Source organism: Perognathus longimembris, chromosome 2, assembly GCF_023159225.1.
Source record: "Perognathus longimembris pacificus isolate PPM17 chromosome 2, ASM2315922v1, whole genome shotgun sequence".
Taxonomy (NCBI): Eukaryota; Metazoa; Chordata; class Mammalia; order Rodentia; family Heteromyidae; genus Perognathus; species Perognathus longimembris.
In genome coordinates, this window is record NC_063162.1 from 120,482,621 (window position 1) to 120,497,392 (window position 14,772).

Genomic DNA, 14,772 nt, shown 5'->3' on the forward strand with positions numbered 1-14,772 from the left:
AATGCAGTCTAAAATAATCAAGGTAGCCAGAGACACTTCCTTTGACCAGAGGTCAGTTAAAGTTAGGATGCTTTAGCCATTGTTTGTAAGATGCTTGACTGCCTTGTTTGATAATTGTGCTGTGTACTGGAATATCAGCAGATAAATATTTGAAGTGCCAGGTGCTCCACCAGGCAATCAAGCCCCTGACAAGTTATTGCCCTAATAAGTAACTAATGTATACATAGCAGGAGGGGACTGGCACCAAAAGTCCCTTGCAGCACCCCCACTAACAGTCCTGAGGTCCATAACAGGTGAAGGCTGACCCCAGATGTCTTTTGCAAACTTTGACTGTCTTGCTCTTAAGTGACAATGCCCCAGCTAATCAGGAATAGATAACACATGAAAGGTTAACCAATGACATGTCTTTTTAACTGGGAATCCCATAGACTTGTTTACTATAAAAACCCAGTGTAATCTGTGCTTGGGGCCTTTGTCCATCTTGGCTGTATCCTTGTGGGCCTAGGTCCGAGCTCGGTAATAAACGACTCTGCTTTTGCATCGAAATCGGCTTCTTGGTGGTCTTGGGGGGGGGGGGAGGAGGAGAGGGGTGTCTCGAATTCTGGACATTTCAGATGGGTGTTCGCCCAGGATACCTCTCAAGATTCCCAGAACCACCGAAACCGGAGAGTCGGACCCTGTACCGTGAGTTTTGTCAGTCTTTGAGTTTTGTTGGTCTTTGAGTCTTGTCTGACTTTGTTGTGCTATGTGATTCATTAATTCTTTTTTGTCTCCGGTCCGTAGAATCCGTATTCTGTGCTGGCAATTGGCCTAGGCTGACGTGCTACTGGAGGTCTCCAGTGGGGTTCCTGGGAGACGTCCGGGTCCCCATCAGAGGGTCTTCGGACCCAATCAGAGGGGGATAGACTCCCCCAGGACCCGATTCTGTATTCTGGGAAGAGGTGGGTTGCACCCACCCGTCTGCTTAATTTGTTTTGTGGCTTTCTGTTGTCTATATTGTTGTTGTGTGTGACAGTATTGTTTTATTGGGAACTGACACAGGACAAAACGGAACAGGCTCAGCCTACTCCTCTCTCTTTGTTAAAGCACAGTAGGGAAAGGGGACAGGATTTAAGTGTTAACATTAAGAAAAAGAAACCCCAGGTGGCCTTGGTGGGCTGACTGCCAGAAGTGATGGAAATCTCCACAGGGGAGGATCCCCCTGAGACTTTTCAGGGCCCAATGGTCTTTCCATCACTCTGGTGGCCAGCTTGTTGACAGCGGACATGCCATCCAAGGCATAAAGTCTCTGTTTCTCTGTCTTGTTTTGTCTTGGCTGGTTCTGTCTTTGAAGCTAAGAGATCAATTTCGGGTAACCACCTTCTTCCCCCAACTCAAAAGGTAATTGGTAATTTAATAATGCTCTAGTCAGAATTGGGCTGAAAACTAAAGTCAAGTACTTGGTGGGCTCAGTTTAGCTCCAGGAGAACCCCACCCAGCTTTCTTTAGCAGAAAAGTATTTGGTATGCTAAAATGTCTTGCTAAAACTATCAAGCCCTGGTAAATGAGGCTCAAAAGCCAGAATTATTTGTTAAAGATGGTCATCAAAGTTTGGGTGTTTCCAAATGTTTTAAAGGATTACTGTATTGTTTTAAAGAGAAACTATAGTTAAAAATGTTTCTTTAATTTGTGGTTGAAAAATTGGGTATCTTAGTGCATAAGACTATTTACACTGTAATCACATTATTTGGTTTAGCAAAAGGCATGGGGAACTTGGAATTTATTTTCCTCTACTGTTAAAAATTTGGGGCTAAATGTTAGAAATTTGGATGTAAAGGATTGTTTATCACTGTTAAGGAATTGCTTGGGTTTCTCAGTCAAAAAAAAAAAAAAAAAAAAAAGGACAGGAAAACTTAAGATGGTCCTGTGTGCCTATCCTTAGGAGTGAGGGGTGATCTGGCAAAAGTGCAGCTTAGCCAGTCCATGTGGTGGGACAGGCGCTGGGGGAGTCCACACATGGTAGAAAAGGAGTAAGCTGACACAGAGGCAATTCATCAAGCCCCAAGGAATAGGATGGGTATATGCCCATTCTGTAGGATGGGCAAATGGAGGTTTTTCTTTGTACCTTTTCCTTACAGGTGGACATAGAAACCTGATGGTAAAATAAGTGATGTGATGATGCTATTGAAATCTAAAGCTGCCCCTTAGGAGGTTTTAAAAATTAAAAAGGTTTTCAAAAGAGAGTTAAACATTTATCTGTATAATGTAATTTGAATTCTATGCTTTGTTGCAATTTGGATGTATTGAAAAAGCAAAGATGCTAAGTCTAGATTCTTGTGTTTGTAATTATGGTGTACACTGTTGAATTCCTTTTGTTACAATTGTTTTGGGAATCAATTTAATGATTCAGGTACTGAATTTTATAAGTGTATACTGTGATGTAATAGTAAGACTATCTTAAGTTACATATAATCAGGCAAGTATTTTAAAGTATATAGAAGTAAACAACTCTCACTAACTCTGTATGTAGAAAAAATGGCAAAATGAACTAACTAACATTTCTCACTAACTTACTGGAAAGCTGAATGGATAAGTATTTCTTATGGATAAGTAATTCTTGCATTAAGGAAAAATTTTCATTTGACAAAAGATCTTCATGCAGTAACTTGGACTGGAAAAAATTTGGCTCTTTTAAAATAGGCAGCAGATGGGGCTGGGGATATAGCCTAGTGGCAAGAGTGCCTGCCTCGGATACACAAGGCCCTAGGTTCGATTCCCCAGCACCACATATACAGAAAATGGCCAGAAGTGGCGCTGTGGCTCAAGTGGCGGAGTGCTAGCCTTGAGCAGGAAGAAGCCAGGGACAGTGCTCAGGCCCTGAGTCCAAGCCCAGGACTGGCCAAAAAAAAAAAAACACACACAAAAAAAAAATAAATAAAAAAATAAAATAAAATAGGCAGCAGGGAGGCAATGTGCCCCTTGGGCTTCAGAGTTTTTCAGAAAGCAAATAAAGGCTGAGGTGAAGGTGTTACAGCTTTAGTGTGCATTTCTAGATAAGAAATTTGGAAGTGAAAACAAGCAGCCTGAAGGCTCCAGATTTCTTCAAATACCTCCAGGCTTCAGTTTTTCAAATGCAAATGAAAAGCTAAAGTGTGTTACAGCAGAAGTTGATGAAAGTCTTTAGAGATCAAAAATGGATTTCTAGATAAGAGATTTGGAAATAAGACTTGTCCTAAATGTTTGTTTTAAGTTGGGTAAAGAAAAAAGTATGGCTACCAAGATGATTGTTTAAATTCCAGTTTAGCTATAAGTTTTTGTAACAGTTTCCAAAAGATCCACAGAGAAGGGGGACGATTCCTACAAGTTTGTCAGGTAACCTCGGCCCTTAAAAAGTTCCAGGTAATTTAAAATCAGGAACAAGGCAGGGATGTCCACTCTCTCCCCTGCTCTTCAACATAGTACTAGAATTCCTAGCCAGAGCAATTAGGCAAGAAGAAAATATAAAGGGGATCCAAATAGGAAAAGATGAAGTTAAACTTTCTCTCTTCGCAGATGACATGATCCTATACCTAAAGAGTCCCATAGACTCTACCCCCAAGCTACTAGAGCTGATCCAAAACTTTGGCAAAGTTGCAGGATATAAAATAAACCCTCAAAAGTCAATGGCCTTTCTCTATGCTAACGACCCGAAAACCGAGGCTGAAATCAGGAAAGCAACTCCTTTTGCAATAGCCCACCAAAACATAAAATACCTAGGAATAACATTAACCAAAGAAGTGAAAGACCTCTTTGATGAGAACTTTAAAAGCTTGAAAAACGAAATTAAGTCAGAACTAAGGAAATGGAAAAACCTCCCATGCTCCTGGATTGGGAAGATTAATATAATCAAAATGGCAATATTGCCAAAGGCTATCTACAAATTCAATGTAATACCCATTAATATCACAACACCATTCTTTAATGAAATAGAGGAAGCAATCCAGAAATTCATATGGAACAATAAAGGACCCAGAATAGCAAAAACACTCCTAAGCAGAAAGAACAGTGCTGGAGGAATTACAATACCCAACTTCAAGCTATATTATAAAGCTATAGTAATAAAAACAGCTTGGTATTGGCACTGGAACAGGCCTGAAGACCAATGGAACAGAATTGAAGACCCAGAAATGAACCCACAGAACTACGCCTACTTAATCTTTGATAAAGGAGCTAAAACAATAGTATGGAAGAAAGACAGCCTCTTTAACAAGTGGTGCTGGCAAAACTGGCTCAACACATGCAACAAACTAAAACTAGATCCTTATATATCACCCTGCACCAAAATCAATTCCAAATGGATTAAAGACCTTGAAATCAAAACAGACACCCTGAAAACACTGAAGGAAGGAGTAGGAGAAACACTTGGGCTTCTTGGCGCAGGACGGAACTTCCTTAACAAAGACCCAGAAAGGCTACAAATCAAGGAAAGGATGGACAAATGGGACTGCATCAAACTGCAGAGCTTCTGCAGGGCAAAGGACATAGCTCGCGAGATAAACAGAAAGCCCACAGACTGGGAGAAGATCTTTACCGGCCATTCAACAGACAAAGGCCTCATCTCTAAACTATATGCAGAACTAAAAAAATTACCTTCTTCCAAAACAAAACCGCAAAGAACCAATAGCCCCCTCATCAAGTGGGCTAAAGACTTACAAAGAGACTTCTCTGATGAGGAAATGAGAATGGCCAAGAGACATGAAAAAATGCTCTACATCACTGGCCATAAAAGAAATGCAAATCAAAACAACATTGAGATTCCATCTCACCGCAGTAAGAATGTCCTATATCAAGAAAACTAACAATAACAATTGTTGGAGGGGATGTGGCCAAAAGGGAACCCTACTTCATTGTTGGTGGGAATGTAAACTGGTTCAGTCTCTGGCAAGCAGTATGGAGATTCCTCAGAAGGCTAAATATAGAACTCCCCTATGACCCAGCAGCCCCACTGTTGGGTATCTATCCAAAAGCCCACAAACAAAATCACAGTAATGCCACCAGCACAACAATGTTCATCGCAGCACAATTTGCCATAGCGAGAATCTGGAACCAACCCAGATGCCCCTCAGTAGACGAATGGATCAGGAAAATGTGGTACATATACACAATGGAATTTTATGCCTCTATCAGAAAGAATGACATTGCCCCATTTGTAAGGAAATGGAAGGACTTGGAAAAAATTATACTAAGTGAAGTGAGCCAGACCCAAAGAAACATGGACTCTATGGTCTCCCTTATTGGGAATAATTAGTACAGGTTTAGGCAAGTCATAGCAGAGCATCACAAGGCCCAATAGCTATACCCTTATGAACACATAAGATGATGCTAAGTGAAATGAACTCCATGTTATGGAAACAATTGTTATATCACAGTTGTAACTACTTTCAACGTCCTATGTGTAACTGTAGCTTCTATTATTGATGATGTTCTTGTATCACCTTCCTGTGGTTGTACCTACACTATCTCTGTAATCTTATCTGAGTATATTGGAAACCATGTAAACGGGTATTGGAAGTAGGAAATTGAAAGGGAATACCAAATTTGAGAGGCACAGGGTGAAAAAAGACAAACAACTATAAAAGCAATACTTGCAAAACTGTTTGGTGTAAGTGAACTGAACACCTGGGGGGGGAGGGAAAGGGGGAGGAGAGAGGGGGTATGAGGGACAAGGTAACAAACAGTACAAGAAATGTATCCAATGCCTAACGTATGAAACTGTAACCTCTCTGTACATCAGTTTGATAATAAAAATTTGAAGAAAAAAAAAAGGTTCCAGGTAAGAGCATGCTTAGAAACTACTTCTGTGCAGACCACCTGTTGCTTTAATTGGAGTAAATTGGCCTTATGTACAGACTCATGATTTGGAATCTGCAGTTTGAAGCCCAGCCCTGACAGAGAAAGGTCCCTGTGAGAGGCTTTGTCCCTAATCAGACAGCAGAGTGCTGGGAATGGAGTTGTGTTGGAGCTCAAAGTGGTAAAGTGCTAGCCTTGAGCTGGAGATCTGAGGGACAGCACTCAGGCCCTGAGTTCAGGTCCAGCAACCAAGAGAAGTACCAAAAGTGCATTTTCCCCGAAATGGAAAAGTCACTCCTGGAACAAAGTGACAAAGTGTTGGTGCATCCAGAGACAGTAAGCCACTGCTTGGATGGCAGAGATGGTGTCAGATCTTAGAGTCATTTGTTCTTGGCCTTTTAATCAGAGCCAGGAGGTCCTAGATGAATAGTTCATAAGCATGCCTTTCTAATGCCCATGTCTACTCTGCAACTGGGCAGGAACTTACTGGTCATCTGTGATAATGGGTAGTAAAGATAAGTTTGTCAAATGGGAGAATAATTTAAAATCCTAACCCCCTGCATCTACTCAAAGCCCTAACTGGCAGTGAGAATTTTGAGCTGGCATATCTGTTCAGGGAAGGAAACATGTGGACCTGACCGATATCGTGTCCTTATTGAGACCTATCTAAGGCCTGCAAAGGTAATGAAGGCATTGTTAGGTCATCAGAGATCAGTTTCCCCAGCCAGTCAGGAAAATGCTTTTGCAAACCAGAATGTTAAAAGGCTACACTGCTGTAGCCCAAGAAGTCTGTATTTTAGCTAAAAGCTAAATATTAAATGTAATCTCTAGTTTGCAGTAAAGCTCCTAATGGACATCTGATCCTGCAGCCCCTTGGTAAAGTAGGCTAAGACTATAGGTTCCTGGCTAGGTAAGGTCAACGCCCGGAGTCAGCCTGAATAAGTTACAGAAGATGGATGATCTTCACCCATCAGCTCCCCTTTAGGATCAAGGGACCAGAGTCATTTTAGAAGATGAAGCCAGATAAACTAGGGGTTTAGAAAACAGTACTAACAAGTGTATAGAGACTGCACTTGTGAAAAGTGGTTACAGGCCAAGCCTTCTATATTGGCCTAGAAAATCCTAGCCCTATTGAAAATATCTGATCACTAAACGTTATTGCCCTGGCAATGAAAATTACCCAAGGGCCATTGAATACCTAAAGCTGTCTTGAAATTCAGTGGGGTGCCAGCCTGCAAAAGTCAGTATACTTAAAAGGCAACTAGGAAAATATTAGGGGATTTTATTAAAGTCAGGGCTTAGGTTAGGCTTTAACCAGTCTATGCAGAAAATAGCAGGCAACCCAGCAGAAGGTGACATTCTATTGGAACCACTGGGAGACACTGCTGCCCACCACCGCCACAGCTCCTGCCCATTCCATTTGGGTGAAGATCAAGGATGGCCTGACAGTCATCTGGAGGAATCTGTGCCTTCACCTGGAGTGCCTCTAAAAGCAGATGGGACGGACTTTTATCACACACAGCTGACTCCTGCTGGAAGGCTGTTTTGGATCTGCTGAAACTAAGATTTTGGGGGGACATTCTTTTGGTGGTAACCTTCTGACCCCTCTGAGTTGACTGGAGTTAACTAGCTCTATTAAGAAAACTGGATATTGTAAGAGATTTTCAAGTAGACAACTGATTATGGTGAACTCTGCATGGAGAGAAAACTTCATTCCATGGAATGGATGGCCTGCTGCTAAATCCAAAGCATACTTGACAGGCTAGAGAGTCACTCCCAGGCAATGCCTGGGGTGGGAGGTGTGTCCAAGTGTATTAGAGTGAGTCCAGATGGATTAGGGTGTGACCTCAGAAAAAAGGGAGGTAACTGCCTCCAGGTGTGCTAGTTACCTAGGTAACTGAATGGAGATTTAAACTGGTGGGAGCAACTTCGTGAAGCCCTCCTGGGGTGGACCTCACAAATATCACTGGCCAATCACACACTTCGAGGCACAGAAAACTAGAGAAATCCACTCTAAACAAGTAACATCCTCATGAGAGTTGTCTCTAGTCTGGTAGTAACCTGTTTCTTAAGAGCAGCAGTCCCATTGGACTGACCCTACTCTCATGTTTGCTAACACCAGCAGCCTGTGAGTGGAGTCACAGTAAATTACTTTGATGTAGTTGAGATAGGCCTGATTCCACAAGCCAGAGAAAAAATAGACAGTTTTAAACTCAAGCCACAAAGAAGCTCCAGGAAATGTAAAGGGGAAAAAAGTTTGTAAAGAAAGCCTTGGGGAAAGGATAGAGAAAACCAAAATGGTTTCCTTCAGGTAAGAAAGGGATTTAAGGATTGTCATCCACAGAAAGGAAGACAATCCCTAGAAAGTTTGAGTATGTAGCAAATGGTATGTCTCAAAATAAGTTGGCTATAATATAAATAGGGTCAGAATTGGGGCTTTGGTGTGAAACTATGTTTATCTGTACCTGCATCTGCAGGGTTAAGGGACTTGTGTGATGTCATCTAAATGTAAACAAGAAAGATCTCATGTAAATATCTATAACTGCTTGAATCCCTTGCTGAGAAGGTCTCGCAAAGTAAGCAAGGCCTAGATTTGTTCGCTATATGTGGCTTTAGGAAAATATGCTGTTTTTATGCCAATTAATCAGGCACCATTAGGAAAAGCCTGGCATTTGGTAAAAAATATAACAAAAAGCAAAAAGGAAAGAACTGGTATCAGCCACTGTTCTCCTGGTCACCATGGACAATGGTTCTACTACTTATGGCCCTATTGGCTCATGTCTTATTAAAATAGACAGTAGGGGACCATGATTGGCCCCCTTAGTCACCAGTAGAAGGGGGGGGATGAGGCGACTGAGCAGCCAGTGCACCTCTATATCGTAGCTTGGGCCTGACCAGGCCCTGAAGCTTCCTAAAATAACTGCAGAACATGTCAGTATGAAGCCTGAACAGAATGCAGTCTAAAATAATCAAGGTAGCCAGAGACACTTCCTTTGACCAGAGGTCAGTTAAAGTTAGGATGCTTTAGCCATTGTTTGTAAGATGCTTCACTGCCTTGTTTGATAATTGTGCTGTGTACTGGAATATCAGCAGATAAATAATTGAAGTGCCAGGTGCTCCACCAGGCAATCAAGCCCCTGACAAGTTACTGCCCTAATAAGTAACTAATGTATACATAGCATGTATGTATACATACATAGGGGACTGGCACCAAAAGTCCCTTGCAGCACCCCCCACTAACAGTCCTGAGGTCCATAACAGGTGAAGGCTGACCCCAGATGTCTTTTGCAAACTTTGACTGTCTTGCTCTTAAGCGACAATGCCCCAGCTAATCAGGAATAGATAACACATGAAAGGTTAACCAATGACATGTCTTTTTTTAACTGGGAATCCCGTAGACTTGTTTACTATAAAAACCCAGTGTAATCTGTGCTTGGGGCCTTTGTTCATCTTGGCTGTGTCCTTGTGGGCCTAGGTCTGCTGGAGCTTGGTAACAAATGACTCTTTGCTTTTGCATCAGAATCGGCTTCTCAGTGGTCTTTGGGGAGGGGGGGTCTTGAATTCTGGGCATTTCAGCACCTGAACTTATGTGACCCTTCTCTCCTGGCAATTAGGGAGGCTTTTGTACTTGTTTTGTAAATAGGGAAATCGTCCCTAGGGTCTGGTCCCTCTGTAGCAGATCTCCTCCGTGCCCTATAGTCCTTAATTCTCCCCCTGTAACAGAGTCTTATTCTAATGTTGGTAGGAATACTTGAAAGGGTGGCCACCTTTGAGTAAATATAGGTGAGTTTCATTATATTCCTCCATCTCCAGGCAGAATTAAATTTTCATTCCTCTGAAGATAAACAGCTAACAACGTTGCTATGTGTTTGAATAACAGTTTGAACTAGCTTGTAACCTTAGGTATATTGAAGGCACCTCATTTTGAGGCCCACACTCCAGTAGTAAATATCACTAGGTAGATTCTAAGTATAGACAATTCAATTGGATTTCTCATTACATTTGTTTTGTTGTTGTTTTGGGTTTGGTTTGGTTTTTTACATAATTCACTTAAAAGAAAACAAGAAGCCCTGCCATCTGATTTTACTGAGGGTAGTGTTGATAAATCCTTTAGGTTTCTGTTTTTCTACCTTTAGGTTTCTTTTGGTGCTGGAATTCAAGCCCAGGGCCTTGCTAGACAAGCAGCCTGCCGCTGAGCACACCTCAGACCTATATTTCTATCTTTAAGATAAGGACATGAAAGGGATATTTCCAGATCTGAAATTATGAGTCCTAAAGTGATCAGTTTATTCAGAGCCACAGCACTCAGACAGAAATTAATTCATTTTTTCATCCCTAGAATATCACTCTATTCTTTGAAAATCAATTATACAATAGGGTTGCACTAGGGCCAGTTAAAAATAGATTGCACAAATTTTAATACCTGGCACCTGTGAATTCTGGAGTAAAAACAAGTTTGTCTGGATCCACAGGCCTGTTCCATTGCTTTGTACCTGTGGAGAACAATGACCAGCTAGGTTGAAGTAGAGACACTAATCGTTGGGATAACCTCTGTTGCTTTTACTAACATGAACTGTTTCTGTCGAGAACTAAATATATTTTCCAGATTTTATTTACATTCCTGTATTGCAGTATTTGTTCTTCTATTTACAATCTATACTGAGAATTTAAGAGGGGTATTCTATTTAACAGCCCTGTTGATTGAACTGATAAGTGCACTGCCTTAAGTACAGGAATAGACAATCCACTCTGCAGCCTCCTGCCAAAACAGAAAGGTTTCAAATCATGACATATGATTGGCATGTACAGAGATTATAGGTCAGTAGTACCTTTCAAATCCCTCTATCCAGAGAGTATGCTCTAAAACCTATACTCCAGCTTTTCTTTGTCAGTAAGTTTGCTTACTCAGAGGAACTGATATACTCCCTATATAGGTGAACTCTCAAAACAAAAAGAAACAAAACAGAATAGAACCCGAGACAGAGGAAAGAAAGAGCTGGTGCTGACATTTGAACATTTGTCCCACTCTGCAACCACTGCATGCATGCTTCATTAAATAGCCTTTGGTCTGTTTCTCTGGTGTGTGCTCAAATACTTGTGATCTGTTCCAACAGGTTATGAAATGCAGCTTGAAAAAGGAATTCTGATCACATTTTCATCTCCTACTTCTCTTCCAACTTCACAGAAGTTCTCTATATTCAAATCAGCAGGCAAAGTGGTAAGGAAACTAAAGAAATGCTGAATTCAGAAAGATGGCTCCATCATGATACTATTTGTTTTGTCTCTCTGCAATCTATTATTCAGCACTGGTAAAGCAGAACTATAATATCATCATAGATTATGTGCACATTTGTATATCTATCTACATTCACACAACTGGGAGCAAAATATTTATTTAATCCCAAATTAAAGAAGACCAGTAACTTAGCCTGGGAATGGTTTGGGGGAAGAGAGGAAAAAAAACACTGGTAAAGCTAAAAATAAAAGATCAAAAGATTAAAAATTGTGCAGTACTTAGAATCAAAGTAATCATTGCTTTAAGGAGGTAAGAATAGAGTGCTATAAACAGAGACAACAATTAAGTATATGATTCAGAGTGAACAAAGACTGATAAAAACAATACAAATACTAACACAAGCTGCTATTTATTTAGGACCTCCTGACTGTAATTCATGTTGCATATTTCTGTGCTACATTGGCCATACGAGATAATGATATTTCTGACAGTTAAGTAGCAAATGGTTCACAAAGATAAAGTAACATGCCAATGCTAAACATCTACTAGGTAGTCAAGCCAAGTTCCAATTATGATGACTCAACATGCCAAAGTCTACCCAAAAAGTTGCTCAGCAGGAAGATCAGGTAGAGCCCTTCCAAGAAACTACAATAAGACATGAAAGTTCTCAGTGTATCCCTGAGCACAACTGGCACCAGAATGTAGAACAAGTGGGAAAAAAGCCAATGAAGAGGAAGAGATAGATTCCCTTTTAAGAGAGCAAGAAGAATAAATAGAGCAAGACTGAGATGGAAGCTATGAGCAGAATTTATGCATTTAGAGAGAAAAGAAGTACTTTTTCTATAGGACAGAAAGGGAAGAAAGAATGGTAGTATTGTGGGTAAACTTTATAGGGAGAAGAAAAAGAAGCAAAGAGAAAATAAGTAAGATACATAATTTGTTAAATATATCAATGCTGATAAATAAGTGCTATAGGGAAAAAAGCAAAGCAGAGAGAGAATACAGAAATGGAGGAGTTAACAATTTTTTAAATTTGTACTCATAGACTCATTTTCTGTAAATAATAATAATAATAATAATAATGTAAGATGCATACCAATGTCAATATCTCTTTGGCAAATGTCAAAGAAAGTTGGATGAAGGCAAAAGAGAAAACATGTTCAGGCAACATCGTGCTCCAGCAGAGTAAGACTATGCATGAGCATGACCATGTTGGGCAATCAGGGGAAACTTACCTTCCCATCCACAAGGGATAGGTTAAGAGCTGTAGTTGATATATTGGGAGATGTTGGGATGAAGCCAAACCCTGTGTTTGACAGAGCCTGTGTGAAAGATAAGTGGGCTCAGAGGCAAATGTGTTTCAGTGGGGTTGGCACATTCAGTAGCTTCTATTATTGCTCAAAAATATCCAGTGCCCCTCTCTGTAGCTTCCAACCTCTACAAATCACTTTGACCATGTGATTTGCTACATCCAATGGCATGTGAGCAGTGGGGACATGTCATTTATGAGCAGCCCTATGTGGTTCACTGGTTCCTCCTTTTCTTCTGCCAATATTTCAGTTAGGAGTGACTCCACCAACTCAGGGGTCTGAATGAAAATTATATGGTTATGACATACATGGTTATGACATACATATTAACTTGTGCCTTAAACGAACAAAGAAATATTTCTCTATGTCAATGTCTGAGATTTGAAGTCATTTGAGACTACAGCAAAAACCTGTGTAACCTGAAGAATAAAAGTTGAATATTGTGTGTCATGCCAAAAAAATCAGGGGATGATTATAGGTTTTGTTTTAAGCTGGAGAGATATGGGAATGGAAATAATAGATGAACTGGATATTTTTAGTGAAGATGAATATATAATAGCATTAAATAAAACCAAGGTTGCAAACCTATAGAATTTTTACTTATATCGCTAAAGTGTCTCTCAATATGTAAAACCCCCATCTTAGACTTGAGATAGAAATCTGCACTGGGGGCATGTTTGGTAGAATAAGGCATGTTTAGGACAACAGTTTTGCTGTCAGATCTAAGGTCAAATTCTAGCTCTGCTGAGCTGGCAGCTGAGCAAAATTTGAGCCCTATTAAAGAAGATGCTGCTAGTAATAGCCTTTCATGATGTTATAAGAACTAAATGAGGGCTGGGGAGATAGCCTAGTGGCAAGAGTGCCTGCCTCGGATACACGAGGCCCTAGGTTCGATTCCCCAGCACCACATATACAGAAAAACGGCCAGAAGCGGCGCTGTGGCTCAAGTGGCGGAGTGCTAGCTTTGAGCGGGAAGAAGCCAGGGACAGTGCTCAGGCCCTGAGTCCAAGGCCCAGGACTGGCCAAAAAAAAAAAAAAAAAAAAAAAGAACTAAATGAGATAAACCATATAAAGATATACATCTAATAGCTGACACAAAATAAGTATTCAAAAAGTAGTAGGTTTGGTGCTCATTTCGGCAGCACATATACTAAAATTGGAATGATACAGAGAAGATTAGCATGGCCCCTGCGCAAGGATGACACACAAATTCGTGAAGCATTCTATATTTTTAAGAACTTGGAAAAAATTATACTAAGTGAAGTGAGCCAGACCCAAAGAAACATGGACTCTATGGTCTCCCTCATAGGGAATAACTAGTACAGGTTTAGGCTAGTCACAGCAGAGGATCACAAGAGCCTAATAGCTATGCCCTTATAAACGCATAAGATGATGCTAAGTGAAATGAACTCCATGTTATGGAAACAAGTGTTATATCACTGTTGTAATTATTTTCAACATGCCATGTGAAACCATAGCTTTTTGTTGTTGTTGATGATGATCTTCTTGTATCCCCTGCCTGTGGTTGCCCCCGTGCTATCACTGTATCTCATCTGAGTACCCTGGATAATGTATATACTGGTATTAGAACTAGGTAAGGGGGCTGGGAATATGGCCTAGTGGCAAAAGCGCTTGCCTCCTACACATGAAGCTCTCGGTTCGATTCCCCAGCACCACATATATGGAAAATGGCCAGAAGGGGCGCTGTGGCTCAGGTGGCAGAGTGCTAGCCTTGAGCGGGAAGAGGCCAGGGACAGTGCTCAGTCCCTGAGTCCAAGACCCAGGACTGGCCAAAAAAAAAAAAAAAAAAAAAAAAAAAAAAAATAGAACTAGGTAAGGGAATATCAAAATTGAGAGACAATGGATTAAAAAAAAAACAAATGACTCCAAAAGCAATACTTACAAAATCATTTGGTGTAAACCAACTGAACAACTCATGGGGGGAGAAGGAAAGGGGAAGGGGGAGGGGGAAAATGAGGGAGGATGTAACAAATTATACAAGAAATGTACCCACTGCCTCTGTACATCATTTTGACAATAAATAGGTAATTATTCAAACAAATGTCCTTACAAAAAAAAGTGGTAGGTTTGATATGCATAAACATTTTTGGAGCATAGAAACAGTTGCCATGAGAGAATAAAAGAGGTAGGAATTAAAGTCCAGGTCTCAGAAGTTCCAATATTTAAATAGTAAATAAAGAATGGTTAAACAAACATACCATGGAAGAGAAAGCTCGTGGCCAGTGGTGAACTAGATTCTGAGGAGGAAAGTGTTCTAATAGTGAGAGGCCCATTAAGTGGCATCAATATAGAAAGTAAGGAACTTCTTTCACTGGACTGAAAAATAAGGGATTCATTGCAGACCAAAGAACAAGTTCATGTTTTTTTTTCTTTCCTTTAAATATAAATGGATATACA

At 40.5% G+C, this 14,772-nt stretch overlaps 1 non-coding gene across 1 annotated transcript; it reads left to right on the forward strand.

Moving 5' to 3' along the window:
* The first annotated feature begins 13,480 nt into the window (after positions 1 to 13,480).
* Positions 13,481 to 13,587, forward strand: LOC125347504. The gene has a single exon (XR_007210255.1). It is a non-coding gene; the product is annotated as a U6 spliceosomal RNA (small nuclear RNA).
* The last annotated feature ends 1,185 nt before the right edge of the window (positions 13,588 to 14,772 follow it).